This window comes from Peromyscus maniculatus, chromosome 9, assembly GCF_049852395.1.
Source record: "Peromyscus maniculatus bairdii isolate BWxNUB_F1_BW_parent chromosome 9, HU_Pman_BW_mat_3.1, whole genome shotgun sequence".
In the NCBI taxonomy this organism is placed as follows: domain Eukaryota; kingdom Metazoa; phylum Chordata; class Mammalia; order Rodentia; family Cricetidae; genus Peromyscus; species Peromyscus maniculatus.
In genome coordinates, this window is record NC_134860.1 from 116754830 (window position 1) to 116782614 (window position 27785).

Genomic DNA, 27785 nt, shown 5'->3' on the forward strand with positions numbered 1-27785 from the left:
TCACATTACCCAGAAAAGGTCCTTTACTCTCTTTATGAGACAGAAGTTTGTGGATAGTTGGCTTTGCCACCTGGAAACTGAGTATAAAGGACAACACACATTTTTTAAACCAATGTCTAATCTTTTACCCAGTGCCCCTGTTTCCAGGATAGCATGAGCATCTATGCTAGGTCTGAGGAGAAGTGCCGTGAGTGTGTGCATACTATGTAGTTATCTGCCCTTGGCACTACTTGAAGAGAGGAAAGGAAAGGAGAGAGAGAGAGAGAGAGAGAGAGAGAGAGAGAGAGAGAGAGAGAGAGAGAGAGGAGAGAGAGAGAGAGAGAGAGAGGAGAGAGAGAGAAGAAGGAGGAGGAGGAGGAGGAAGAGGAGGAGGAGGAGGAGGGAGGGAGGGAGGGAAGGAGGGAGGGGGGAGCCCCGGCTTCCAGCTAGGTTGGGCTGTACTGTATAGCAAGGAAGGACGTTTGGAAGAGAAATTAAGTTATACAGCCTGGACAGCAGATGGGAAGGCTCTCAGGAAGATAGACTTCTCTGTTGCTAGAACATGATACACTCAGTTCAGCCTTCCTCTCCTAATCTTCAACATTTCTCATGAAATTAAGTCAGATATGTGTCTACACAACATCCACAAAGTCCCTGACCAATTCATAATTAAAAAATAGAAATTAATCTTTTCTTCTTAAGGTGTAGTCCTAAATATTTAATATCTGCAAAATAAATCTGATTTATAGCAGGTGTTTTAACCATCAAATTGAATACCCATACATAAATACACACACATATGGATTCCTGATTTTTGATAAGCCAGAATTACACACTGGAAAAAAGAAAACATCTTCAACAAATGTTGCTGATCATAATGGATATCTGCATTTAGAAGAATGCAAATAGATCCATATTTATTATCCTGCATAAAACTCAAGTTCAAGTAAACCAAAGACTGCTACATAAAACCAGACCCACTGAACATGGCAGAAAAGAAAGTAAGGGTAGAACACACTGGCACAGAAGACAACTTCCTGGACAGAACATCAAGAGCACAGGCACTAAGATTGACAGTTAATAAATGGGAACTCATGAAACTGAAAAGTTTCTGTAGCAAAGGGTACTGTCAATTAATTGGACAAAGAGGCAGCCTATGGAATGGAAAAAAGATTTTTTACCAATTCCATACCTGATGGAGGACTAATACTGAATGAAGAACTCAAGAAACTAGATCTCAAAAAAACCCCAAATAATCCAATTAAAATGGGGTACAGATCTAAACAGATTTCTCAATAGAGGAAACTCAAATGACTGAGAAATCCTTAAAGAAATGTTCAACATCCTTGGCCATCAAGGAAATGGAAATAAAAACTACTTTGAGATTCCATCTTATACCTGTCAGAATGGCTAAGATCAATAAGACAAGTGATGGCTCCTGCTGGCGAGGGTGGGGGCAAGAGGAGCACTCCTCCTCCACTGCTGGTGGGAGTGCAGACTTGTGCAGCCACTTTGGAACTCAGTATGGCTCTTCCTCAGAGGACTGGGAATTGATACAGCCTAAGACACAGCCATACTACTCTTGAGGACTCTCCATCCCACCACGAGGACACTTACTCCACTATGTTCATTGTGTCTTTATTCATAATAGCCAGGAATTGAAAGCAATTGTCCCTCAACCACAGAATGGATGAAGCAAGTGTGGCACATTTACACACTTGAGTAATTACTCAGGTGTTAAAAAATGATGCCAGGCGGTTTTGGCACACGTCTTTAACCCCAGCGCTCGGAAGGCAGAGGCAGGCAGATCTCTGTGAGTTGAGGCCAGCCTGGGCTATAGCATGAGTTCCAGGAAAGGTACAAAGCTACACAGAGAAACCCTGTCTCAAAAAACAAACAAACAAACAAACAAACAAACAAAAAACAAAAATCAAAACAAAACCAAAAAACAAAACAAAACAAAAAAAATGACATCATGAAATTTGCAGACAAATGGCTGCAACTAGAAAAAAAAAATTATCCTGAGTGAGGTAACTCAGACACAGAAAGACAAATATTGTATGTACTAACTTATAAGTGGATATTATCTGTTAAGTAAATGATAATAAAGCTATAATCCACAGACCCAGAGAGGAAGACCTAAAGAGGAAGGCTGGGGTGTGTGTGCATGGCTCTCCCTAAAGGGAAATGGAATGTACTTTGCTGGTGGACTGGGTGTGGGTGAAGATGGGAGCAGAAGGGACCAGGTGGGGGAGGAAGAAATGGAGGGAGAGAGTGTGGGGAGAGACAGCTGGAACTGGGGGACATTGGGGGGGGCGGTGTGGAAACAGTGCAGTGGAAACTTTTTGGAATCTATGAGGGTGACCCTAGTGAGGACTCCAAGGAATGGAAGATGTGGCGTCTAAACTGGCTATATTTTGTATTCAGGCAAGGCTTCTAGTGGTGGGACTGGGGTACATTTGGCTTAGTTGTTGACTGAGGGGATCCCATGGAGATCCCTAAACAACCCAGGCTGATGCTAGGACAGAAGAGAGCTCTCTGAAAACCGACAATGGGGCCCCATTGCAGAGGATAACATCCACATAGTTCATTGAACTCAGAGAAGTAGAGCTGGTGCATGCATGGGGCATTCACCCTCTTGTTCTAGTCTGTTTGGCACAGGAGAGTACTCTGCAGGATATGGAAAGAGAAACCTGAACACCAACCCAGCCCTAAAACCCTTAACCTACAATCTGTCCTGCCTGCAAGATGTGCTGGGACAGTGGTGGCACAGAACTTGTGGGAGTGGCCAACCAACAATGTTGGGTTTAACTTGAGGCCCATGCTATGAGAAAGAAACCATGCCCTACACTACCTAGATAGACAGGAACTGGAGACTGAATAGCCCAGAGACCTAGAGCACAACCAACATGACTAGAAAAAAATAATAAAATGATTTCTAGTGATATTCTGCTATACCCACAGATCAGTGCCTTGTCCAGTCATTATCAGAAACCATCCTCTGGCATCAGATGAGAGTGGGCACAGAGACCCACATTCAGACGTTATATGGAGAGATAGCCTAAATTTGAGGTCTCTATAAGGTTCCTCACCTCAGAGCTCTGCAAACCCCATGGAAGAGGGGGAGGAAAGACTGTAGGAGTTACAGGGCATGGAGGACAGTAGACAAACACAGCCCACCCAATCTACTAAGCAGGGCTCACATTGGCTCACAAAGACTTACACAGCAAGCTTGGGGCCTGCATGGGTCTGTATATATTATGGCTATTAGCCTGGTGTTTTTGTGGGACTCCTAACAGTGGGAAACAGCATGTCTCTGACTTTTTTGCCTGCTCTTGGGACTCTTTTTCTTCTATTGTGTTGCCTTGTCCAGCCTTGATATGAGGGCTTTTGCCTTGTCATATTGTATCTTTTTTTTTTCTTTGTCATGTTTGGTGGTTGTCTTTTGGAGCCCAGCTCTTTTCTGAAGGCAAATGGAGGGGGAGTGGATCTTCGGGAGAAGGGAGGTGATGGGGCTGGAAGGAGTGGAGGGAGGGGAAACTGTGGTCAGAATCTTTTGTATGAGAAAAGAATCTATTTTCAATTTAAAAAAAAAGACAAGAAATTATACAAAATTTTTCTTAATATTTGGCTAATTTAAGATCCTTAAGGAGCTTTATCTCTTTAGAGGCATTTTAAGATCTGTAAAGAGCATTATCCACATATAGCTCAATATAAATCATTACTTAATATCAAGCTATATGTGGAATGTATTTTAGTGAAACTCTTAAAATGGAAGAAAACCTAACACCACATTTCAAGTAACATGGATGATTTATTTTATTTTTATTTTAGGAAATTTAGCTCCTTGCTGAAAATCGTTGTGATATTTTCAAAATCTTTATGTCATACAGAAATAACTTTCTTATATTTTCGGTTGTGCACCTAGCCTTTAACAACTGAGCCATCTCACCTACAGAGACAACCAAACCAAACTAGTGGGAACTCATGAAATTTAGATCAACCGCTGTGGCGCCTCCATGGGACTGGACTAGGCCCTCTGCGTAGCGAGACAGTCGTGTAGCTTGGTCTGCTTAAGGGGGGCCCTGGCAGTGGGATCAGGATCCATCCCTGGTGCATGAGCTGGTTTTTGGAGCCCACTACCTATGGTGGGACACCTCCCACAGCCTTGAGGCAGGGGGAGGGGCTTGGACCTTCCTCAACTGAATGTACCAGGCTCTGCTAACTCCCCATGGTAGGCCATACCTTCTTGTAGGATGGAATGGGGGGTGAGTTGGGGGAGGGGATGCTGGATGGGCAGGAGGAGGGAAGAGGGGAATCTGTGATTGGTATGTAAAATGAATAAAATATTTCTTAATTATAATAAAAAAGAAAAGCTGGCAAGATATAAGCCAATCTAAAGGTGGGCATTAATAAGAAAAAGAAAAAGATAGCTATGCCCATTTTATAGATGTGAAGCTAGAGCTTCAAAGTTAAGTAACTAAGAAGTTTAAGGCCTGTGTGCTATATTCCAGGGGTCCCCTGGACCAGTACCATTACCTCATGTGGAGTCTCTTAAAAATGTACCTTCTTCTCTGTCCCTCCCTCCACTTGGCCATTTCAGTCTCTCCTGTTCCCATCCTCCATCCCTTCCCTTCCACCCCTCCCCCTCCCAGTTTACCCAGGAGAGCTTAACTGTTTTCCCTTCCTAGGGCCCTCCATGTGTTAGGGTCCTACTTTTTACCTAGCTTCTCTGGGGTTGTGGATTGTAGCCTGGTTATCCTTTCTTTTACATCTAATATCCATTTAAGAGTGAATACATATCATGTTTATCTTTCTGGGTCTGGGTTACCTCACTCAGATTCTTTATAGTTCCATCCATTTGCCTATAAATTTCATGATGTCATTTTTTTTTTTTAACATTTAGTAATACTCCATTGTATAAATGTACCACATTTTCCTTATCTGTTTTTTTGGTTGAAGTGCATCTAGGCTATTCGAATAATGCTGCCATGAACATGGTTGAGCAAGTGACCTTGTGTTATGACTGAACATCTTTTGGGTATATGCTCATTAGTGGCATTGCTGGTAGTGGGTATGTGCCCAATAGTGGTGTTGAGGTAAGTTGATTCCCAATTTTCTGATAAACTGCTGAGAGTAATGTAGGAGATATCTTGGTAGAGGAAACCATTAGGAGCATAGGGAGAAACTGGTGCTAGGGAAATCCCCAGGAACCCACAAGGAGGACACCAGCTAAGACTCCCAGCAATAATGGAGAGGGTGCCTGAACTTACTACCTTCCCCTATGATCAGATTAATAACTACCCTAATTGTCATAGAATCTACATCCAGTAACTGATGGAAGCAGATGCAGTGATCCACAACAAAGCACTGGGCTGAACTCCTAGACTTCAGTTGAAGAGAGGGAGGGGATCACAGGAGCAAGTGAGGTCAAGTTCATGATGCAGAAAACCAGAGACAGCTGACCCAAGCTGGTGGGAGCTCATGGACTCTGGCCTGTCAGCTGGGGGACATGCATGGGACTGAACTAAGCCCTCTGAATGTGGGTGACAGTTATGTGGCTAGATCTGTTTGGGGAGCCCCTGGCAGTGGGACCAGGACTCATCCTGGGTGCATAAAATGGCTTTATGGAACTCATTCCCTAGGGTGGAATACCTTGCTCAGCCTTGACATAGAGGCTTGGTCCTGCCTCAACTTAAATGCTAGACTTTGTTGACTCTAGCCCTAGAGAGGGCCTTACCCTCTCTGAGGAGTGGATGGGGAGAGGTGAAGGGGGATATAAGGGGAGGGGAGGAACTGAGATTGGTATGTAAAAGTAAAAAAAAAAACATTTTTAGAAATAAATTTAAAAAAAGAGAAAAGCTCACATTCTTTTGTACTGGATTCCTGCATCAGAAGCTTGGGGCCAGGGCCAAGCAAACCTTTTTAAAGCTCCACGGGGGATCTGTGCTTGAGATATACACCGGAACACAAAAATATACATGCAAATGACAAAGTATAATTTTATGAAGAAACATGTTAAATGAAAAAAAAATTAAAATATTAAAAGATACAAGACACAGCTAGTATATCAATACAATTTCATTTGGAACCTTATTTTTGAAATTAAAAAAACTCTCAAGATTAGGAAATATGAATAGATGAGAAAAAATCATAATATGAAAAAGGATAATGAAGAGTCCATTTCCTTAGTAGTATTAATGGGTTTAATAGATGGGATGGCCAAGGAAATATGATGAGGGGTGTAGACGAATTTCTCAACAGTCTTATTAAGTAAGAAACACAGAGCCAAATACAGGGGTGCAAGCTGTAGAGATCAGAGCAATAGCCACCAACTAACCTTAGCTCACCACGTTGCCGTAGCTTCCCAAGAGAGCCTCTTCCTGTCTAACCTGCGCCTTTATCACCTTCCTGTTCTGCCTTCTCATTGTCTCTAAGCCCAGCTACCTCACTTCTTCGTCACTCCCTGTTTATACAGAATTCCAGGTCTCTATGGTTGGTACTGGGATTAAAGGCATGTGTTACCACGCTTGGCTGTGTCCTTGAACACACAGAGACTCTGCCTGCCATGTGTTCAGATTAAGGGCGTGCGCTACCACTGCCTGACTTCTGTTATGTCTGACTATGACCTCTGATCTCCAGGCAAACTTTATTTATTAACATACAAATAAAATATCACATTTCAGCAAAGAGGTGCAAGAGAATTGTATTTAATACAATAGAAGAGTGATGTAGCAAGGGCATTGTGACAGGTGAACGGTCTGTAGTAGACTTAATCTTCCAGGTATCTGTCATGGTAAGAGTGGGATAGTCATGAACTGGTTTTCGTCTAGGAGTTCTTTTAATCTCTCTCAGCTCTGGTCAAAGATGCTATCACTTCTTTCTTTTGTTAGAAGAAACCTTTGAATCGGCTTTCCTCTTTCTGCCGTCTTCCCATCCTCAGATCTATTCACAGAAGCCTGAGTAATACCACTGAAGTAGAAGCCAGAACATTTCTTGCTTATGCTCAGAAGCACTTATGGTATCCCATCTTCTTTAGAACAAAAGCTAGTCATAGCAATGACCTGTAAAGTCCACACAACAGAACTTTATCCTGGACTTCATAGATCACCTCCTAGCTCCGTTCACGCTAACCTCCTGGTGAACGGTTCTGAAGGTGGTCTACTCCAGGGCAGGTTCTGTTGCTGCATAACCCCAACCCCCTTGACCTAGCTCATTGTCCTGCTTCTCTTAGCACTTGCTCAGCAGCTTAATTTTCTCTGAGCCCCATTCTAACTACTCTTCAGAAACTTCCAAACCTGTATCCAAGACAGTTTGTATCCTTTGGCTCTACCTATGCATTCTAAGTTTTTAAGTATTTGCTACCATAAAAGGCTATACTTTACTTACCTTATTTTTTTCATCTTCTGTAGACTATGGATCTTCTTTGGTTCATTCTCAGAACAATCTGAGAGAGATCTGTGTATTTGTTTTTGAGATATCTGTTTATTAAATGATAATTACCCAGTGATGCTGGAATGAAGTCTGGATGTTTCCAGCCGGGGTCTCACAGTGTTTGTGATTAGGTAAGGACTTAGAAGGAGATACCTCTGTGTTCTCAATATCCTTGGGATGGTCTGTGATTTGAGATAGGACTATTATTTTCTATAGTGTAGAGTATGAACTAAGGAGAATCTTTGTGTTAAGGAGAATTTGAAGGAATCTTAGGACAATGAAGTATCTCTGTGTCTCCTTTGAGTTTAGTTTTATAATAAACTTTGAGACAGTCTCATTCTGTAGCTCTGATTGACCAGGGACTCATCCTGTAACTTAGGCTGGCTTCAAACTCATAACAACCCTCCTGCCTGTCTCTTGCATGCTGGGAATGTAGATATGCATCAACACACTCACCTCAATAATAAAATTTCAATTTTAATACAAATATTGGTGGTTTGAAAAAGAGATTAAGGTAAATGTATTTATTTAACAAACACATTCTCAGAAACTATAATGTTTTGATCCAATGAGGAAGAATTTGATCCACTGAGGAAACAAGGCTTTGTGCAGTTTTGTTATCAGCATAAAGCTGGAGGAAGAAGTGCTGTTAGGCAGTCAGAAACAGGAACAAGATTGACTTGAACGGTACATGTAGGCAGGATTTCATCCCAATGAATCCAATGGAAAGTAATGATTTGATTCACTATCCGGGAAGATGTGAGTGATTGATTTTTTTATTTCAAAGAAAACAACATTCTTTTTCATACAGCCAATATTTATTGAGTAAATGATCACATAACTTTGTCCCATTTGTCAAACTGGTGTTCCATGAAAAGCTGTATCACAAGATGTTAAGAGCAATGCTGCATTTTTTTTTTCCTGGGAAACTACTTTGAGACAACCTTGACTTCTGAAATTGTGAATATCTAAGAACTTGTTGTTTCTAAAATTCAATGGTCATGGGCCACTTGTGTTATAAAATGCCCAATAACTGATTTGAGAATGGTATTCTCTGAAAGTGAATTTAGGACACACTCTAGTGTGATGTTAATATGAAGTCTTCAAAAGCCATAGAAACGTGTGTGTATGTGTGTGTGTGTGTGTGTGTGTGTGTGTGTGTGTGTGTGTGAAGGTTCATACTATATTTAAAATTTTTTGTTTCATTCTTTAGTTGTTTGTGTATTTGTTTATGTGAGTGCAGTGTCCCTGGAGGTTAGAGACAATGAATCCTTCTACAGCAGAAGTTTTAGGCATGCATGAGCTACCTAACGAGAGTGCTGGGAACTGAACTCAGGTCCCCTGGAAGAGAAGTATATACTCTTAACCACTAGGGCATCTCTTCAGCCCCTTAAAGTTTTATTTATTTTATTCTATATGCATGACTATTTTGCCTGAATAAGTATGTTCATTGCATGTGTACTGAAGCCTGTACTTATGGTGGTTTTGAGCTGGGAACCAAATCTGAGTTCTCTGCAGGAGTAACAAGTGCTGTTAACTGCTGAGCCACGTCTGCAACCTTGGTTTACCTGACTTTAAAATGACAGTTAATTTTGCCTTCTAGGTATTCATCTAGCAACCTGAGAACAATGGCTTACTTTGCCAGTAAGATGACATGTGGCAGGCCATGGGGAAGAAAAGACAGACAGACGCATTTACAGAAAAGCTGTGATTGGGTGGGGTGTATCCTCTGGTCCAGACACACCAACTGCTCAGTGTCTGCACCTTCATTATTTACCACCAGGTGGCTGAGGAGGTGACAGCTGAGTGAGTCTCTGCAGGCCTCTGTCTCTGAAGGGGAGCAGTTTCAGGCTGCAGAGAAGAAAACTGTGCTTGGTAGTTTCTTCATACGCTGGTTCCAGCTAAAGGCCAGTTGTTCAGAATATCTGTTTTTGGACCAAAGAGGGCTTTACCATCCCTCTGAGTCTGATGGGGCAGGCTTTGACATTCTTGTGGGTCTGAAGCATTGACTTCTTAACATGACTATGCTCATCCATGTCAACAATTCACATTCACTCAGGACTTTGGTTACTCTCACAAATGCGGTATGCCAGCTTATCAGAAATGCGTTGTTGTGTGACAAGTAGTTACTGAACTCTATTGAACTAGAGGCACTTCATGGTGGCTGAGAGAGATGGGAATTCACAGGATCACAGGAGAGTCTCTTGGTCTCCATTAGAAAATTCTGTAAACTGAGGACAGGGACTGTGGAGGATGTTAGTTATCCACACACCACACCATGCTTACCTGGAATTTTCAAGAGTCTTAGAGTTGCACGGTGTTGGCAATATCTTTAAAGAATAGTTCAGTGTACAGAGCCACTGTGGCTTAGAGAACCAATAATGAAGCTGTTAATGTCAATTGGAATGGCATGATGATTCTTGGGTTTTCAAGCTGAGATGGATTTGGTGAAGCTGAAATTGGCGTTCATTCTGCCCCCCTTTTTCTCTATGCCATATTCCCTACAGAGAGAATGCTATACAAAGAATTACTTGTAAATGTTATTCAAACCCAAGTGGTTATTTAGGAAATTACTATCATGATCCTTATTTGTTACCTATACAGCATTTGGGTTAATTTCAGAACAGTTTCAATATAGGTATTTTGATCCCCCCTTTTTTGGTATTTCAGACAATTTCTATGTGTTTATATTCCTAATGTACAGTGCAAGGTAACAGTTCAGAATGGCTGAGGTTATTGCAGTGTTATTTTTGTTGACAAGCAATACTTTAAGTCAAAAGAAGAAAAAGTAATTTTCTTGTCCTGGAGGAGTTAATGTAAATAGATAAATATAGACTAGTGAAGGGGTTGGTGGAAACAGCATTCAAGTTACGGTTTTGTGAAAGAAGACCACAGTTATAAGCTTATATGTAATTATATAAGATAGAATAAACTATATTGTTTTGTTACCTCTGACCATTTATAGGGAACTTACCTTTCAGATTACTTAAACATTCTCTGATGTTACATATTATATGTTTGGAAGATGGAAATAAGACTCTTGGTAATGGAAATGACCTTTTTTTCCTGAATGAGAAGCATGATTTTATATAAGTACAATACAGGTTAAAGGTGTGTGATGGAAACCCTGCCTGATCCTTCACGACATTGGTGACATTCTGTATGATTTAAAATTTCCTCTTAGTGGTGTGAATAGAATATGATTTATTTTAAAGAAGCCATAGCAAGAAACAAAAACCACTGGGATATTATAGTTTTTTTTTTTTTTTTGAGTAAGTAGCATGTGATCAGAACTAAGGTTGTGGTAAATCGCGAAAAGGATGACAAGGCAGGCTTTGCTTTCCAGCTGTTCAGCCAGATGCCAGCAGCAAGGCACTTTGCACCTTTTAAAGGGAGTACGTATAATAAGATGAAAATACTTCCACTTAAACCTTGTTATTTTGATGATACAATCTCGAACCTTTTCCTTTTCAAAAATTTAACAGGAGAAGGAAGTATTTAGTTATTACAGAGTAAGCCATGTTCAGATCTTTATTTTTGTAAGGAGAAATACTAAACATCAGGGCATCAAGGTGGTTTTCCCCCCTGTCTTTCCCCCCCCTAAAATGTCATTGTGATTTAGAGGTAGCTGCCAAGGAGAAGCCTGTTAACATAAGCACAGTCCGTGCAGCTGCAAATCTTCCTGTTTTAAGGCTCAGAGTTCTCCCCACGGAGCGATCTGGCCCCTGTACAGATGTTCAGCTTTCTTGAAAAAAAAAATAGTGCTGATCCTGATGCAGATGTTGCCACATTGCCCAGCACTTTGATTAACCTTTTATAAAGAATTTGCCTACAGAAATCTGGATTAGTATGTTCCCATGTGTCTTATTAAAAGCCTGACGGGCTTTATTGAACCTGGTGTTTATACTTTTTGTTCTATGATAGGTTCTGGTGTTTAGTGAGCGTCAAATGGAAATCATTAGCATACACTAACAAGGATGTCTGGTGCGAGCTGCCGACTTGCGCTGGGTGTGGGAGCCGTCCTGCCTTGTCTGCTTGTTCCACTGGTTACCATGAAAACATAACTGCACTTCCACAGGCAGGTGGGACTTTAGTCTTCCATGAACAAGTTGTTAATGGTAGGCCTTTGTTGATCTCCCATGAGAGATGTTAACAGAGTGTTCTGTTGTTACCAAATCTTTCAGATAGAGCCTGCAAGTGAGTGTTTATACTCAGGTCCATTTCCCCCACCCTAGAAGCCACTAGCCACAGGTAGCATCTAAAAATTCAAGTAAACATGAAGCAGAAACCAAAACCCAGTTTAAAATCAAGCTTGCCACATTTCAGGTGTAATAGCTCCCTATCGTCCATGGTGACTAGGTTGGATGATGCAAACAGCACAACTGAGTAATCTCAGAAAACTTTACTGGGCATTATTTTGGGAGCTGTCGATACTTGATTGTACTCCCTTGCTGAGTTGCGGGTGGCACTGCCACACTCTGCTCGTGCAACACTGGAGGGCAAACCCTGAGCTTCTTTCATAAGCACACAGCCAACCGTGCTACAACCCCAACCCACACTCTACATTCTTACAAGGGATTTTCCATCAGGTTTGATTCTTCAAAACTGATAGTTTGTAAAATCAAAGGCACCTGCTTTTCTCTACAGAAAGTATCAGCTCCCAATCTTTCTAGCTTAACATTGAATCCCTGAATGAGAGTTAGACTCAGAGGTATAAGAATGCATTCTTTGAAGATAGATTTATTATCATTATTACTTTTAGTGGTAATAGTAATTGTCATTGTTGCTGTTATTTATACCTTGACAACTCAGGATGAGAGTTGGGCAGTTGAGAGGTGTCTGTATATTGTGAACTGCATAAATGGAAAAAAGAACTGCCACAAAATTCCTGGTGGTTAGAAATCCCAGCACTCGGGAGGCAGAGCCAGGTGGATCTCTGTGAGTTCGAGGCCAGCCTGGACTACCAAGTGAGTCCCAGGAAAGGCGCAAAGCTACACAGAGAAACCCTGTCTCGAAAAACAAAAAAAAAAAAAAAAAAAAAAAAAAAAAAAAAAAAAAAAAAACTGTTAAGGAACCCTTAAGTGGATGCAATCATGATTATGTTGCCTGAAATTCATCTTTCATCTGCTTTGAGTGAATAGCTTTATATAATTTCCACTTTTACCAACTTTCATCTCATTTAAATTATGAATTGTCAAAGTTACATTATTTCATTTATATCTTCCATTAGAGACTTTCCCCCCAATTTCCTAGAGCATCCCTTCCCTGTGGTGCTCTGACTTGTTAATGCAATTAACCAGATATCTTCATGCTGCTCATCATAGTAACACACAAAATGGTTTTGTGGTCTCCAGTGTCTCTCTCCTTTCCTGTCGATGGAGTTACTGCCCTAACATTTGTTCATGTTTATATTAATTGTGTTGTATTGGATCCCTGTGGCTTACTCTATTAATGTTAGTTTCGTTAGCATATGATTACTGGCTTCTTACAGCCTGATTCCACTTGCTTTTGAAAGTATATTTCTGACTGACACTGCAAAGTCTGCTTTCTTATCTAGTGCATTTATATCAAATTTGTCAGTTTTTGGGACTGCTTCCTTCCTGACTGACTTCCTCTCTCTGTCCCTATGCACTTGTTCTTTGCAGTAACCATTAAAATTTTTATTAGTTCTTTGAGAATTCTTTACAATGTATTTTGTTCATATTCATCACCTCCTTCTGCTTTTCCCAGCATCCCTCTTTCCTACCCACCAAACTTTGTGTCCTCTTTTTTTTTTTTATTTTTTTATTTTGAATACCCATCAAGTCCAACATATTCTGGGGTGTGTGGCCTCCCACTGGAATGTAGCAGCCTGACCAGGAGCTATAGTCTTAAAATTGACTCTCCTTTTCCTAGCAGCTCTCAACTACCTATCAATTACCTCCATAGCTAGGGGCGGGAAATCGTGTCCATCTCTCCTTTCATGTTGGAATTTGGTCTGGCTTGATGTTGCAAATTGTGTGCATGCTTTCCCAACTGCTGTGAGTTCATGTGACCATTGTCCTGTTTTGTATGGAAGACACTGTTTTTGGAACCATAACCACCTCTGGCAGTTAAAGTCTTTCCACCCCCCCACCCCCCCACCCCCCCCACCCCCGCTTTCTGCAATGACCCCCAAGCCTAAGAAACAGGGAATTTGATGTTGCTTTCCAATTTAGGGGCTGAGAGTTCTGTAGTATCTTGCTGTTGCACATTGGCTAGTTCCACAGACTAATATATAAATCCTAGTCCCAAGAATAAATGATCACTTTTGGAGTTATTGGGAAGTCCCGCAGTATCCCAGACATTACAGACTATTGCCATAGCTTTTGGTTACCCTCAAGAACTTGGCTGCTGTGGGATGTTCTGTATTCTGTGAATGTGTTGCTCTGATTAGACAGAAAAGGGAAAGTGCTGTGGGATGTTTTGTATGCTGTGAATGTGTTGCTCTGATTGGTTGATAAATAAAAAGATGATTTGGCCAGTAGCCAGGCAGGAAGTATAGGCGGGATAAAGAGACAAAGAGAATTCTGGGAAAAGAAAGGCTGAGTGAGGAGATGCCAGCCCACTGTCCAGGGAGCAGCATGTAATGGCACACAGGTAAAGCCATGGAACACGTGGCAACATATAGATTAACAGAAATGGGCTGGGTTTAAGTGTAAGAGCTGGACAATGAAAAGCCTGAGCTAATGGACAAGCAGTTTTAATTAATATAAGCCTCTGTGTGTTTTCTTGGATCTGAGCAGCTGCGGATTGGGTGGGACACAGGTAAATTTCAACTACACTTGACAGCAAGATCCTGTTGGTGAAGACACCAAATACTTGAGACATAGAACATGGAGAAATCAAACTGGTATTGACTTGGAAGCTTCATCTCTTCTGGCTAGCTTCCATAAGGATAGAAGGTGTTATGCACACTACTAGAAGAGAAAAGTGATCCTCAGTCTTACCAGATATGAGGTCTTCAAGATACAAAAATGACTAGCTTGGCAAGACATGCTAACTGGTGCACCAATGTCATAGGAATTTTCAACAAACACTTTCTGACTGGATTTAAGTACCATTCCACAAAATGTAATCTACACCTGACACCATTGTTTGGCTATGAATTTGTATGTGGCAGTTTGAATGTAATTGGTCTCCATAATCTCACAGGGAGTGGTACTATTAGGAGGCGTGGCTTTGCTGGAGTGGGTGTGGCCTTGTTGGAGGTGGTGTGTCACGGTGAGGGTGGGCTTTGAGGTTTCTTACGCTCAGAATACTGCCCTGTGAGTTAGTGGACTTCATACTGTAAGACGTAGGACTCTCAGTTACCCCACCATGTCTGCCTGCACGTCACCATTCTCCTGGTCATGACAATAATGGACTAGACCTCTGAAACTCTAAGGGAGCCACCCCAATTAAATGTTTTCTTTATAAGAGTTGTCATGGTCATGGTGTCACTTCACAGCAATAAAAACCCAGACAGAAGTTGGTACCAAGGACTGGGGTATTGCTGTGATAGGGCTGACCATGTATTTGTTTGGAGAATTTGGACTTTGCTGCTTTAGGTTATGAAATAAGTGGAATACTTTAAGTGCTGCTTAATGGGCCATACTAGTAGGAGCATGGAAGACAATGGTGCTAAGAGTTATTTGAACTGTTGGGAGTTCACTCAAGAGGTTTCAGAAGAGAAGAATTTTGGTATGGTGCATTGTCTAGAAATTGTGATATTTTGGTGAAGAAAGTAGCTGCTTTTGTCCTTTTCTCAAGAGTCTGCTTGAGGATAAAGTAAAGAGTTTTGGATTAATTCTCTTGGCAGGAGAAATCTCAAAACAGTCTAGTATAGACTCTGCCATGTGGTTGTTAGTGGTAACTCTAATGAAGATTTGAAAAGAAAAGGAGCAAGCTGAGCAAGGTAAATTATAAAATGTAAGTTTTGAGGGAAAAAAGAGTACCAGGAAGTGGAATAGAGCTAAATTCTCTGTTCAAGAAAAAAATGGATTAAGAAACGAGATAAAGGGAGTGGTGACCTTAGGGCAAGATCCCACCCAACTAAGTTTTGAATTTGAGAAAAAAATAAAGAAAAGCTTAGAGCCTTGGGTGGTGGGGCACACCTTTGATCCCAGCACTCACAAGGCAGAGCCTGGCAGATCTCTTAGTCTGAGGCCAGCCTGATCTACAGAGCAAGTTTCAGGACAGCCAAGCTGTGAAAGATAGAAAACTGGTGAAGATGTAGTTGAATGAGGGTACCATGTTTCAGGCCCAGCAAGCAGCAGAACTTGGCATCTTTGGTCATGTGATTTCATTCTAGGTTTAGAGTTAAGGATAGAAGAATGTTTGGAATAAGGCTTCTGAGGCCAGGCATGTGTCAGGAGTGTCCCTGAATGGAGGACTAGAGAGGCCATTGCATGAATCTGTGAAGTCTAAGCCTGAATTGCCTTGGAGAATCCAAGATGTTATATATGCCAGGGTCATGGGATACCTGCCCAGGAGAGCTGCTAACAGGGAGTGGAACCAGCCCAAGAGAAAGAAGTGTGTTGCAGTCAACAAAGCTGAAAGGAACTGGAGATCTGAAGAGCCTTTTGATATCAGACATGGAGATGCAGAGTTTGAAGTTTGCCCAGCTAGTTTTTGGTTTTGCTTTGGTCCAGTATTTCCTCACTATGCTCCTGTCCCTGTGTTTCGCAATGGTAATGTATATCCCATGCTATTATATGTTGGAAGTATGTGATCTGCTTTTTGATTTTGATTTTTACAGGTGATTACAGTTATGAGATTGCATGAATCTCAGAAGAGACTTTGAACTATGGATTTTTAAACATTGTTGAGACTGTGATAGACTATGGGAACTTTTGAAGTTGAACTAAATGAATTTTGCATTAAGATATTGTTGCAAGTTTCTGGGGGCCAGGGAGTGGAATGTGGTATTTGAATGTAATTGGCTCCCCCATAATAGGAAGTGGCACTATTAGGAGGCATGGCTTTGTTGGTGTGGATATGGCCTTGATGGAGGAAGTGTGTTCCTGTGGAGCGGGGGGTGTGTGGGGGACTTTGAGCTTTGTATGCTCAGGATACTGCCCAGTGAGTTAGTCAACTTCCTGTTGCCTGCAAGATGTAGGACTCTCAGCTAATGCACCAGGTTGGCCTGCACACCAATATGCTCCCTGCCATGATGACAATGGACTGAACCTCTGAAACTGTAAGTGAGCCATCCTAATTAAACGTTTTCTTTGTAAGAGTTGCCGTGGTCAAGCTAGGCAGTGGTAGCACACATCTTTAATCCCAGCAGCCTGGTCTACAGAGTGAGTTCTAGGACAGCCAGGGATACACAGAAAAACCCTGTCTCAGGGAGAAAAAAATAACTTACTGTGGTCATGGTGTTGCTTCACAGTAATAAAACCATAAACTAAGATACTGTGACGAGACAAATCATAGTCTCTAGGTGAGAACTCACTACTATTATTAATATTAATAATGCTATCATTATCCTCAAGATTAATTAATGCATCTTCTAGCCCTCATCAGAAAAGCTTCTATTTTTAGAAAATGGTGAGTAACACAGAAACACACAACTAGCCAGGGAGCAATGGCCATTTTATTTAAAGTGGCTTGCTCAACTTCCTTTTTCCCTACTTATACATTTCTCTGTATTTTACTTGCTTTCTTCCTTTGCCTTTTTTCTCAGGGAAAGAAATGCTTCTTGTTTTTTCTCTAATGAACCAAAGCTGAGTCCCGAATCTTATTCAGAAACTTCGAGAAACCCGCTGGAGTGCTGGTTCAAGTAGCATGGCTCTCTGATGTTCCAAGCACACTACCTTTTGGCCAAAGACGCTTTCCTAGTTTAGTTCTCATTGTCTTCCTCTCTTGAGAGGCCCAGGCAAGTGGAGTACTCGCTCTGCTTTGTGTTGCTTATGCCCTGCCTTGTCTGATGTTCATCCTTATGAATGGAGTGGTCTTTCTTTCCCTTGGAATCAGTTTTGAGCATATAGGTGAAAGCTGCATCCTGGGTGGAGGAACTTCTGATTCCCCTGGGGTGTGACATTCGTCCTGATCTGCACTCGCACAAGCCTTTATCATGGCTTCTGGTCTGCACTCTCACAAGCCTTTATCATGGCTTCTGGCATTCATAGTCTCTCGTACAGGCAGAGGCACTCCTGGCACCAGTTCTTATTCCTTCAGCTTCTATTCCCTACAATGCCTGGTAGACACTCATGCATATAGTACACATACCAAGACTTTATTTTGAATGAATAAATGAATGGACTAACTTACTTTAAAGCCTAAATTTCATTATCAGCTATTTACAAAACTCACCCTATGTAAATGAAAACTGCTTATAGAAATGGTTATTTTGACTTTTCCATGAATGAACTCTGGATTAGAAGAAGGAAATGGTGAATTTCTTATTTTGGTTGGTTGGATATGATATATGTAGACAATTATGGGTATGTTCAAGTTTGCTGGATTTAAACATAGAGGGGCATCTTGCTTAATTGTGGCCATTTCATGTCTTTTTGGCTCCTATAGTTAAGGGCTAAGGTGTGAGGATTTTTAATGGAACTGAAATGGAAACTTTGGAGTGAGGTGTGACTGCACTCCAACAAACTCAGCATTGCTTGTGAGCATCCAAAGCATGCGGTGTTTGATAGGACCAAGACTATCAGGAAAATAGAAAAGCGGAGCAGCAAATGCAAAGAAGGTGAGAGAGTACACGGGTGCTGGGCGTGGTAGCATGCACTTGCAACCCTAGTGCATGGTAGCATGCACTTGCAACCCTAGTGCACGGGAGGTGGAGGCAAGAGGACCAGTTAGTGTCATACTGGGCTACGTAGGGACTAAGTCAAGGCCAGCCTGAGCTACATGCATGAGACCCCATCTCTGAAAACAAACCCCCAAACACCAAACAACAGCAATAATGCTAACAACAAACCCTGTTCTTAGAGGTTATTAGAAGGCTTTCTGTTGAGACAAGTATTGCAAGGCACATTTACCCCCCTAGGTTCATTGACCAAGAGTATTGCTTCTCAGACTGAACGCAAGAGTCTGTGTTGGTTCATGTCACAGCACACTCTGAGTCTGGAGGCTCTACCTTCTTCCTGTGCACGCTGATGAATCCTGAGACTTCTCTAATCATCTGCTGCCTAAATCAAGATGAAGTAGCACCCAAGATGCTCTACAGCGTTGGCAAAATTGTTTTCTTACTGAACTCCATTTCAACTTTATAGATATTGGTTGACCTGTCACACAGAATGAGGTTATTGTGTTTGACCTTTGTGTCCTCTACCTATTTTAAGGGCAGGAAATAACAGCTCAGCAGAAGACAAGTTCCTGTTCTCTGTTTCGCAGCTTTTGTTTTTACCAAAGAGTAGGAAGCAAGTGAAAGATATTCCATATTACAGGAAGAAAAGACAAAATCGCCTAGAGACAAGGGGAAAGCAATATGTCTTTTAAACCCACAAGATTAATTCTATTTAAAAAATAAATTTTGAAATAATCTTATCAAGTAAGAGTGAAATTTATGCATTCTCAGTTCATTCAACTCCCCTATATCAGTTCTTATTTCTGAATCTCTTACCCCAGGAAAACCAGAAGTCCTCATGTCATGTTTTACTGGGATAATTCTCTTAGTAAGTATAACCCCTACCAAGTTCTAAGCTCATCCCAGGTGCTGAGAATTTAAGGACAGCACAGTAGCTGTCAGTGTGTAGTTTAAAGTCTATTGGCTGAGGTAAGCTGAGTTTATAAAATTCCTTGAAAGTAGAGTAACACTTACTCAAGGATTGGTTTTATTTATTTATTTTTACCTTACACAGTATCTTGCACATGGCAGAAGCAGAATAAATATGTGTAACATGTTATGTGGGAAAATAGGGAGATGAAAGTTGAGGAAGTAATTCTTGATTTAGTTAATGAAAGATTTCTCATTCATGGTGTCACTGGATTGAGAAAAAAACACAAAACAAACACCCTCACAATTCATAGAGAAAAATGGCCGCCGGACAGAACAGACTGTTAAGGAAAATGGAGCCAAATGAGATACACAGGAAACTGTGCATGTTGGGTGGAATGTAAGTAGATAGTTCTGTAAGAAAGAAGAAGATGTAACTGTCCTGCAGCCTGCAGGCCAATGTACCCCAGGACAGGTCTGAAAGTGGCTCAGCCTGTTTGTAGGTGAGAATGTCATATTACAATGTCAAAAGTTTAGATACTCTTGCAAACAGGATGTTACCTGCAAATCTGTTTAAAATAAAGCTTACAATGACATTTGGAGGGCAAGTAGTACTGGGATAGTTCAAATACCAAAGCATTCCAAATTAGAATATGAAGACATCTTACTATACAGGTATCTAGACTATTTAAATCACTGGAAGAGAGTTTCATTCACATATACAAAAGTTTAATGAAGATGAATATTTGTTGACTCTATCTAGGGTCTTTTTTCTACCAAGTGGAGATAAATGTCTAGTAAGATTTGTTAAATTAAATAAAATCAATTGGTTGTGGAATATATTGCTGGTTTTAATAAAATCCTATAGCCTTTTAAAAGTTATTGAAGGGGTTTAAAGGACACTGGTAAATGCTTATGGAAAGTTGTCAAAAATAAATAGTTCTCAAACTTACATATATAAATTGTTTGACAAGAATGCACATATGCAATGTAAAGATAAGGTTATGCATATGAGACATATACAATGGCAATAGAATAAACACTCAGCTGTCATTAGCAGCTCCCCCAGTAGTGTGGAGTTGGAGATAACTTTTACCTTCTTTATTTTTTATTTCAAAAAATTTTCATGCAATTAAATTTTATATGATTTTCAAGGAACAATAATTGTACAATGGCCAGCAACAGGGAAATGAATGAGATCTACATGAGCAAATTGGGGGTGAGGGGGTTAATAGAGGGCAAGGGTTGGGGGAAAGAGAGCTTAGGGGAGCGGGAGGTTCAAGCTGGATCAGGAACAGAGTGAGAGAACAAGGAAAGAGATACCACGATAAATGAAGACCCCAAGGGAATAGGAAGAAGTGGAGTTCTAGGGAGGTTCCCAGGAATCCATAAAGATGACTCCACCATAGACTACTGGCAATGGTCAAGAGGGTGCCTGAGTTGGCCTACTCTGGTGATTGGATGGCTGAATACCCTAACTGTCATCATAGAACCCTCATCCAGTGACTGATGGAAGCAGATGCAGAGATCCACGGCTGGGTCCCATGTGAAGCTCCAGGAGTCCAATCGACAAGAGAGAGATATCTATGAGCAAGAGATATCGAGACTGTGATAGGAAAAAGTACAGAGACAACTAGCCAAACTAGTGGAAACACATGAACTGTGGACCAATAGCTGAGGAACGCCCATGGTAGTAGACTAGGCCCTCTGGATAAGTGAGACAGTTGTTTAGCTTGAACTGTTTAGCGGACCACCAGGCAGTGAGACCAGGACCTGTCCCTAGTGCATGAGCCAGCTTTTTGGAACCTAGTGCCTATGGTGAGACACTTTGCACAGCCTTGGTGCAGGGAGGAGGGGCTTGGACCTGCCTCAACTGAATGTACCAGGCTCTGCTGACTCCCTAAGGGAGACCTTGCTTTGGAGGAGGTGGGAATGGGGGGTGGGTTGGGGGAGAAGGCTGGGGGTTGGGAGGAGGGAGGACAGGGGAATCTGTGGTTGATATGTAAAATGAATAGAAAATCTCTTAATAAAAAAAGAAAAAGAAACAATTTTGATCAGAATAAAAGCTGCCAATCTATACAATTTACAGTTATATATCCTGTTTGAAGGGTCTTTGTTCCTCTGATTTTGTTTTAGAATAGGAATTGGCTTACTCTGTCTTGTTATGTGATTTTATAAATGAAGTTTTAGTGAAAGGCAGATTTCCTTCTTCATTTGCATACTTCTTATAGCTATTTTCATGCTACCATGGTGGAGTTGACTAATTGTGATGTAGTCTGTTGGGCCTGCAAAGTCTAAAACATATATTATATTAATTCTATTACTTTATAATCATATGAAAATATTTTTTCTGATTCCATTTCAAGATGTTGAGTTGGCAATTTCCATCATTTAAAATACTATAGTAGTTAATTGAAAATATAGTTTAATATTAATATTTCACATATATTTTAATGCTTTATCTTCCTAGCCAGAGATACTTTTCTTTGACAAAGGTTGTGGACAGTTTAGTAAGGGAACCTGAAAAGGTCAAATGTCTAAGAAGTGTGAGTTTAATGGGACCTTAGAAACCAGGGTCGGCTGTCATTCCTCTCTGTGCTGATCTTGTCGGGTGGGTGGAAAACTGTACTTTCTTATCTAGGTTTTGGGAAGGGAGGGCACTGATCATCTCATTGTTTGTTTCCAACTGGAGGCACAGAGTTTCTTTCATTCAGTAACACATACGTACTCCCCAAGATGTTGCATGAATCCTAATTGGTCAGGAACTCAGGTCTTTTCAGGATCTTGCAGGCTGAGGAGTTGGGGAGGTAAGAGGTGGCTTGCTCTGCTTCTCTGATCTTTCAGCTCTCACCCTGATGTCCGGCTCTGGGTTTTTATCAGACCCTTACAATTCGTGCAGCACTGAGGCATTCTGCGAGCCTCTACAGAGCATAAGAAACAAAATGGAAAGGGATGCATACTGTGGGCGAGGGAGGAATTGAGGCAACACTACCTTGTACAGCACAGAAAGGATATATTTTATATGAGGAAATATAAGTATTTGGAAACAGATAAAGTTGAACCACATACATAAATTTATGGAAGAATCAAGTAAGGATTGTAGTTACCCTGGCCAGGAGTTTTTCACTCTGCTCATAATTATTTAATTTATTCACCTAAACTTTTGAGTTATTAGCACTAGGAAGATTTAGTTAACAACAGAATCTTCAGCGCTCAAACATGTTCAGCTTTGATTCAAGCTTTCAGCCTATGCCAATTCCTTTTTGATTGACTCTGCTGTGACCACAGTTGTCACTGAGAAATGACATTTCTTGGTGGATGGTTTTTGAGACTGAAGTTACATCTCATCCAGAATAAGTAGCAGAGGGCATCACAGTCTCCCCTGCTTCTAAATATTTCCTTCTTAATTCTTTAGTGAGACATTAATGTGATTCAAAATGCCTTTCTTTGCATCTGAGACGTGATTAGACCAAAGGAGCACTGAAGTATTTGTTACAATAAGTGCCAAGGTCTCATCAAGTGGCCATCTAATGGAGATCTGCCTTGGCTAATAGCAGTGAGTAATGGTGGAGATTGTGTAGACATGATCATTTCTGAGCTGGGATGTCTTTGGGGGGCACCCTGAAGCCACTGATTGTCTGGGTACAAGTGGGAGAGTGACTATATATAGTGTGGGAGGCTGCAGAGCTCACCTACCTCACACCACCCTGGATAATTTACTCCACATTTTCATACTCAGTATCTTTGCCATTTACATCACGTCACCTTTATTTATTTATCAGATGTACCTAATAATTCCTCTGAAATTAACTCTCATGTTGAGATGTGGGACTTTGAACCTAGATTTTGTTGTAGATGGAAAATCAAATGGCTTTTTTATTTGGAAAAGAAGAATTCATGGGAACACTGGTGATAATTTGAACATGGCTGTCAAATGTTATTCACAATTGTTTGATATTTATAAATATTTCTGAAAAAAGTCATATTTATTCCTTAAGCAAACATTTAGTTTCATGGCATTTCATAAATATTTTAACCTTTATAGGCTTGACAGGCAACACACTTTGATAGTAATTTTTTTTTTGGCTCACATGTAAACAATACCTAAAATGTGCCATTTGTGGATTTTTCTAGCGTGGGTTTTTTCGTCAGCTTTTAGAAAATACTTTGTTTGCACAAGTTACACAATTTATGCTGCAGAATTTATACAGAGTCTCCATATAAACATACACATTGCATACAAATTTCAAACACATACGAAAATTAAAATACTGTGCTTTCTGTCTTATCACATTCATATAAATAACATGAAGGTATTTTTTCAATACCAAGACTCATAAAATCATTAAAGGTTTTTTTTTTACCTGAAGAAATTTCTATTACAGTTAATTTTATTTTTAATTATGTATCTGGTGGATGCGGGTGCCTTTGACAGCCATGGGCATCAAAACCTCAGGAGCTGTAGTTACAAGCTGTTGAGAGCTGTCTGATGTGGGTGCCAGGGAGCAGACTTGGGTCTTTTGCAAGGGCAGTATATGCTCTTAGCTGCCTATCACTTTCCTAGGCCCAGCCTCAGAAGTTTCTATACATCAAAGTAATCATTTGTTATTTGTGATGTAGTTCATATGTGCCTCACAGAACATACATAAAGTCCATAATATACCCTGGACACACATGACAGTTTCAAGATTGGTTTGTTACTAACCTTAATGTAAATTGTTACCTATTTCAAGGTCTGCTATTTTCCTGGGTTTAAATCTGTCCGTCCAAATTATTCTTGATTCAAATGAGCATGTGAAAGCGAGTTCTGTCCGGCCGTGCTGAGTAAGTGTCCCCCTTAAAGAGCTGGCAGAATCTTGCTGATGCTGGTGAAGATGTTCATCGTGTGAGTGAGTTTCTCTGCTTGCCCTGCAGTCCGCCCTTCTTGCTTTTGTGTGTGTGTGTTGATAGCTTCTTTCTGTGTCCCAGCTTTGCTGTCAGGGAGTGCTGACCTCAAAGAAATTAGCTCTTTACTTTTAAGAAAAAAAATATTTATTTCCCTGGAAAACTGGATTCTACACGATAAGAAATCTTGACTTTAACAAACAATTTTTGTCACCATCATTTATACCCAGCAACTCTTGAAAGAGCCTTATCTGGAGCTGTTCTTGGATTGGGTGCAAAACAGACAGGTGACCTTGATTCAGATCAATGTAAAGGAGAGGCAGACAGCTCTGCCACTGCTTTAGAAACCTGGACACCAGACTGATGACTTAATGGCATTATGTTCTCCCAGAGGAATAACTGCACTGGAAAGAGGGCCTTTCTTTTAGTCTGTGAATTCAAATAATCTAGGAAGGTTCTAAGAAAGTGCTGGGTGGGGGGTGGGGGTGGGAGGGTGGGGTGAGGGGCAGTTAAGGTATGTGTCAGTGAAAGTGTTCATTAGTAGGGTTTGTATTTTTTTCTGTGCTCATAATCTTTGACAGTTATGTACCTATAGGCAGAATGTGTCCTCAGCACTGAAGAAGTAGTATCAATGCATCTTTATGGAAGAAGCAGACGTCACGATTAACTAATTCCTGCCATGTGATAAAAACATTGTCTTGGTAGAAACCAGTAACACTTAAGCTCAGAACATTTGGATCATGTTAGACAGCTCTACTGTTAATGCGGCTGCTTCTCCTCCTCCTCCCCTCCCCCCTCCTGCTCCCCTTCCCCCTCCTCCTCCCCTTCCTCCTCCTCCTCCCCTTCCTCCTCCTCTCCTTCCTCCTCCTCTCCTTCCTCCTCCTGCTCCCCTTCCTCCTCCTCCTCCCCTTCCTCCTCCTGCTCCCCTTCCTCCTCCTCCTCCCCTTCCTCCTCCTGCTCCCCTTCCTCCTCCTCCTCCCCTTCCTCCTCCTGCTCCTCTTCCTCCTCCTCCTCTGCATTCTCTTCCTCTGCATTCTCCTCCTTCTTCTTCCCCCTTCTTTTTTTTTTAAAATGTATGTATGATGTGCTTAAGAAGCTGCCAAGTTATCCTTATTAAAATGTTGCTTTAGATATATTTGAGATCATCTCTGAGCTTGTGCTGTCCATTAATTTTAATCTTTTGATTTATTGGGATATAGAAAATATTTTAATTTGTTGTGAATATTTGGAGTTATTCAAATTTTCAAATCCTAGGATATCTCATTTCTTGGGCATATAATATAATATAATAATATAATATAACATAACATAATATAATATAGTATAATATAATATATGAGATCATGATACAGAGCTATAATTCATAAAATAAAATTTATCACCAGGTATGAGCTCTTACTCATGTACATATTTTCTTAATATACTTTATACATGCTGCTCCAAGGATGTTGCAATTTGGTTTTTTAAATTACAGCTCTCCACGATGAGAGGGAAGCTTGATTTGATTAATTATGCTTACAAGCTGTTCGAGAGGGGGAGAAAAGAAAATGGTTTTGACTTCAGTTTTTACATAATTGCTGCTTTTTGGATGTACATTCCTTCCATCAGTTGTGGAAAATGAAAAACTAATTTATTCTAAAGACAGAGATAAGATGGAGAGTCTGAGGGCGTCAATACTGAAAAGCAATAACATTCAACCACCACTTTGATATGATGATCTGTGGAATGAGAGAAAACATTCATTAAAATATTAGTGCTAGTCTTCAGAGGTAGTTTCAATCCTCAAAAAATGTTCATTCTTATATTCCTTAAGATGTCTTTGATTTTACTTAACTGACATTTCATGGCACAGTGTCATGAATACGATCAATTCCTTACATACAGCTTCATGGAAAACATTTGTAAAGATCTTCAGATTTGTTATTCATTATACCACTAGCGAGTCACAGAGGTTTAATTTCGGTTATTTATTCTGATAAGTGTAATTAGACAGAAAGTATGTAGTCTGGTACATGGAAAAGGTTAGTGATGAGGAAGAGCATGGCAAATATAGTTGACCCAATACCTTAAGTATAATATGATGGCTATTTAAATGATGTATTTTTTAATCAACTAGCTAGTACCAGATAAATACTAACTAAAAAAGTCAGGTAGCAGACTTGTATGAAAGATGGTGTACAACTAACACTATTTGTGTAACGCTAGCAGGTTAAAGGTGAAGGCTGTTTCCAAGGCCATAGTATATTCTTGCTCCTTCCTCTCTCCTTCCTCCCTTCCTCCCTTCCTCCCTTCCTCCCTTCCTTCCTTCCTTCCTTCCTTCCTTCCTTCCTTCCTTCCTCCCTCCCTCCCTCCCTCCCTCCCTCTTTCCCTCCCTCCCTTCCTTTCTTCCTTCTTCATCCTTCATTCCTTACTTCTTTTTTTAAGATAGGTACTTATGTAGCTCAGACTGGCTTTGAGCCCACTATGGAACTGAGAATGGACTTGAACTGCTGATATTTCTACCTCTACGCCCTGAGTTCTGGGTTAAAAGCATGTGCCACTATACCCAGCTTCACCATGAGGTGCTGGGCACTCAGCCCTGGCCGCCTGCATGCTGAGTAAGAACATGGCCAACTGAGTGATATCCCCAAAAGTTCTTACCCACTTATAACCACATACTTCTGAATGTGGGGTCTGGGATGATCCCCTCCAAACAGATAATTTGGCATTGATGAGCTTGTTCTTTCGAAGTTTACAGTTTGTTAATTCACCCTCTATGCTGGGAAGCAGAGAGTTTGCTCCTGACAGTTTGCAGCTGAGTGTTATACATGATGTAATCTGTTACAGTGGGAACAGGCATATACATGTTTACTGAAGAGACTATTGTTGATAGAAAATCAATGAACTTCCTGGGAAGATAAGGAAAATTAACCTTTGTCTAGCGGGAAAGAAAGATAAATTGTATTTGGCGTGTTTCTTCTATATTTGTACAAAATATTTGCATAGTCTTCTGCCAGAGAAAAACAATTTAAAATAATTTCTAAGCGTATTTTCCGATCAAATACACACTTGGCATAGTTAGCAAATATTTACTTTCCTCAAATTTTATTCCAGCATTGTTCTAGGTTGTGCCCTGAGCTCCCAAGGCCCCTTTGTTTACTCCCAACTCAGCAATATCACTTTCAGGTTTTATTTCTGCTGTACTCACTTAGCCCTTCATTTTGAGGGTGGGAGAGGCATCTATTTCATCAACTGCTTGTTCCAGGCTAAGTAGTACGTGCATTCAGTCTCTTGTTCCCTTATAGGGCAACCTGTGGTATTTATTTCATAAAAGCATGGGTTTGTGGGGACAGGGGCTGCAGAAGGGGCTCAGTTGGTATAGCACTTGCTTCATGAGAACTCAAATTCTATCCCTAGAACTCTTATAAAAACTCAGGCATGGTGGCCCATGTTGAATCCCAGTGATGGAAGATAGATACAGACACACCTCAGAGCTCCATGGCCAGATATCCTAACCTACTAGATGACGTTTCAGACCAATTAGAGACCCTGTGTCAAACAAAAATTTGGAACACACAAGAAATGATACCCCAGGTTATCCCCGACCTCCATGTGCACATCTTCATGCACACACTCACATTGCATACATGTGTACCCACCACAGACGTGAACTTCTCTCTGCCCCACCATGTGCTTTTGCTTTGTTGGAGGGTCATCAGCAACTATTACTTGTTGGTTTATTTCACATCAGTCTCTACCCAGTATGTACTCAGGAGGATTTTCTGACCACTCTTCAATAACTGATTTTCATAGTTAATATTAAGATGCAAAATACTTCCAA

At 40.8% G+C, this 27785-nt stretch overlaps 1 protein-coding gene across 1 annotated transcript in view; it reads left to right on the forward strand.

The window, feature by feature from the left end:
- Hs6st3 (heparan sulfate 6-O-sulfotransferase 3) overlaps positions 1 to 27785 on the forward strand; it is a 714453-nt gene that overhangs the window by 205276 nt on the left and 481392 nt on the right. The gene's annotated exons all lie outside the window — the stretch shown is intronic.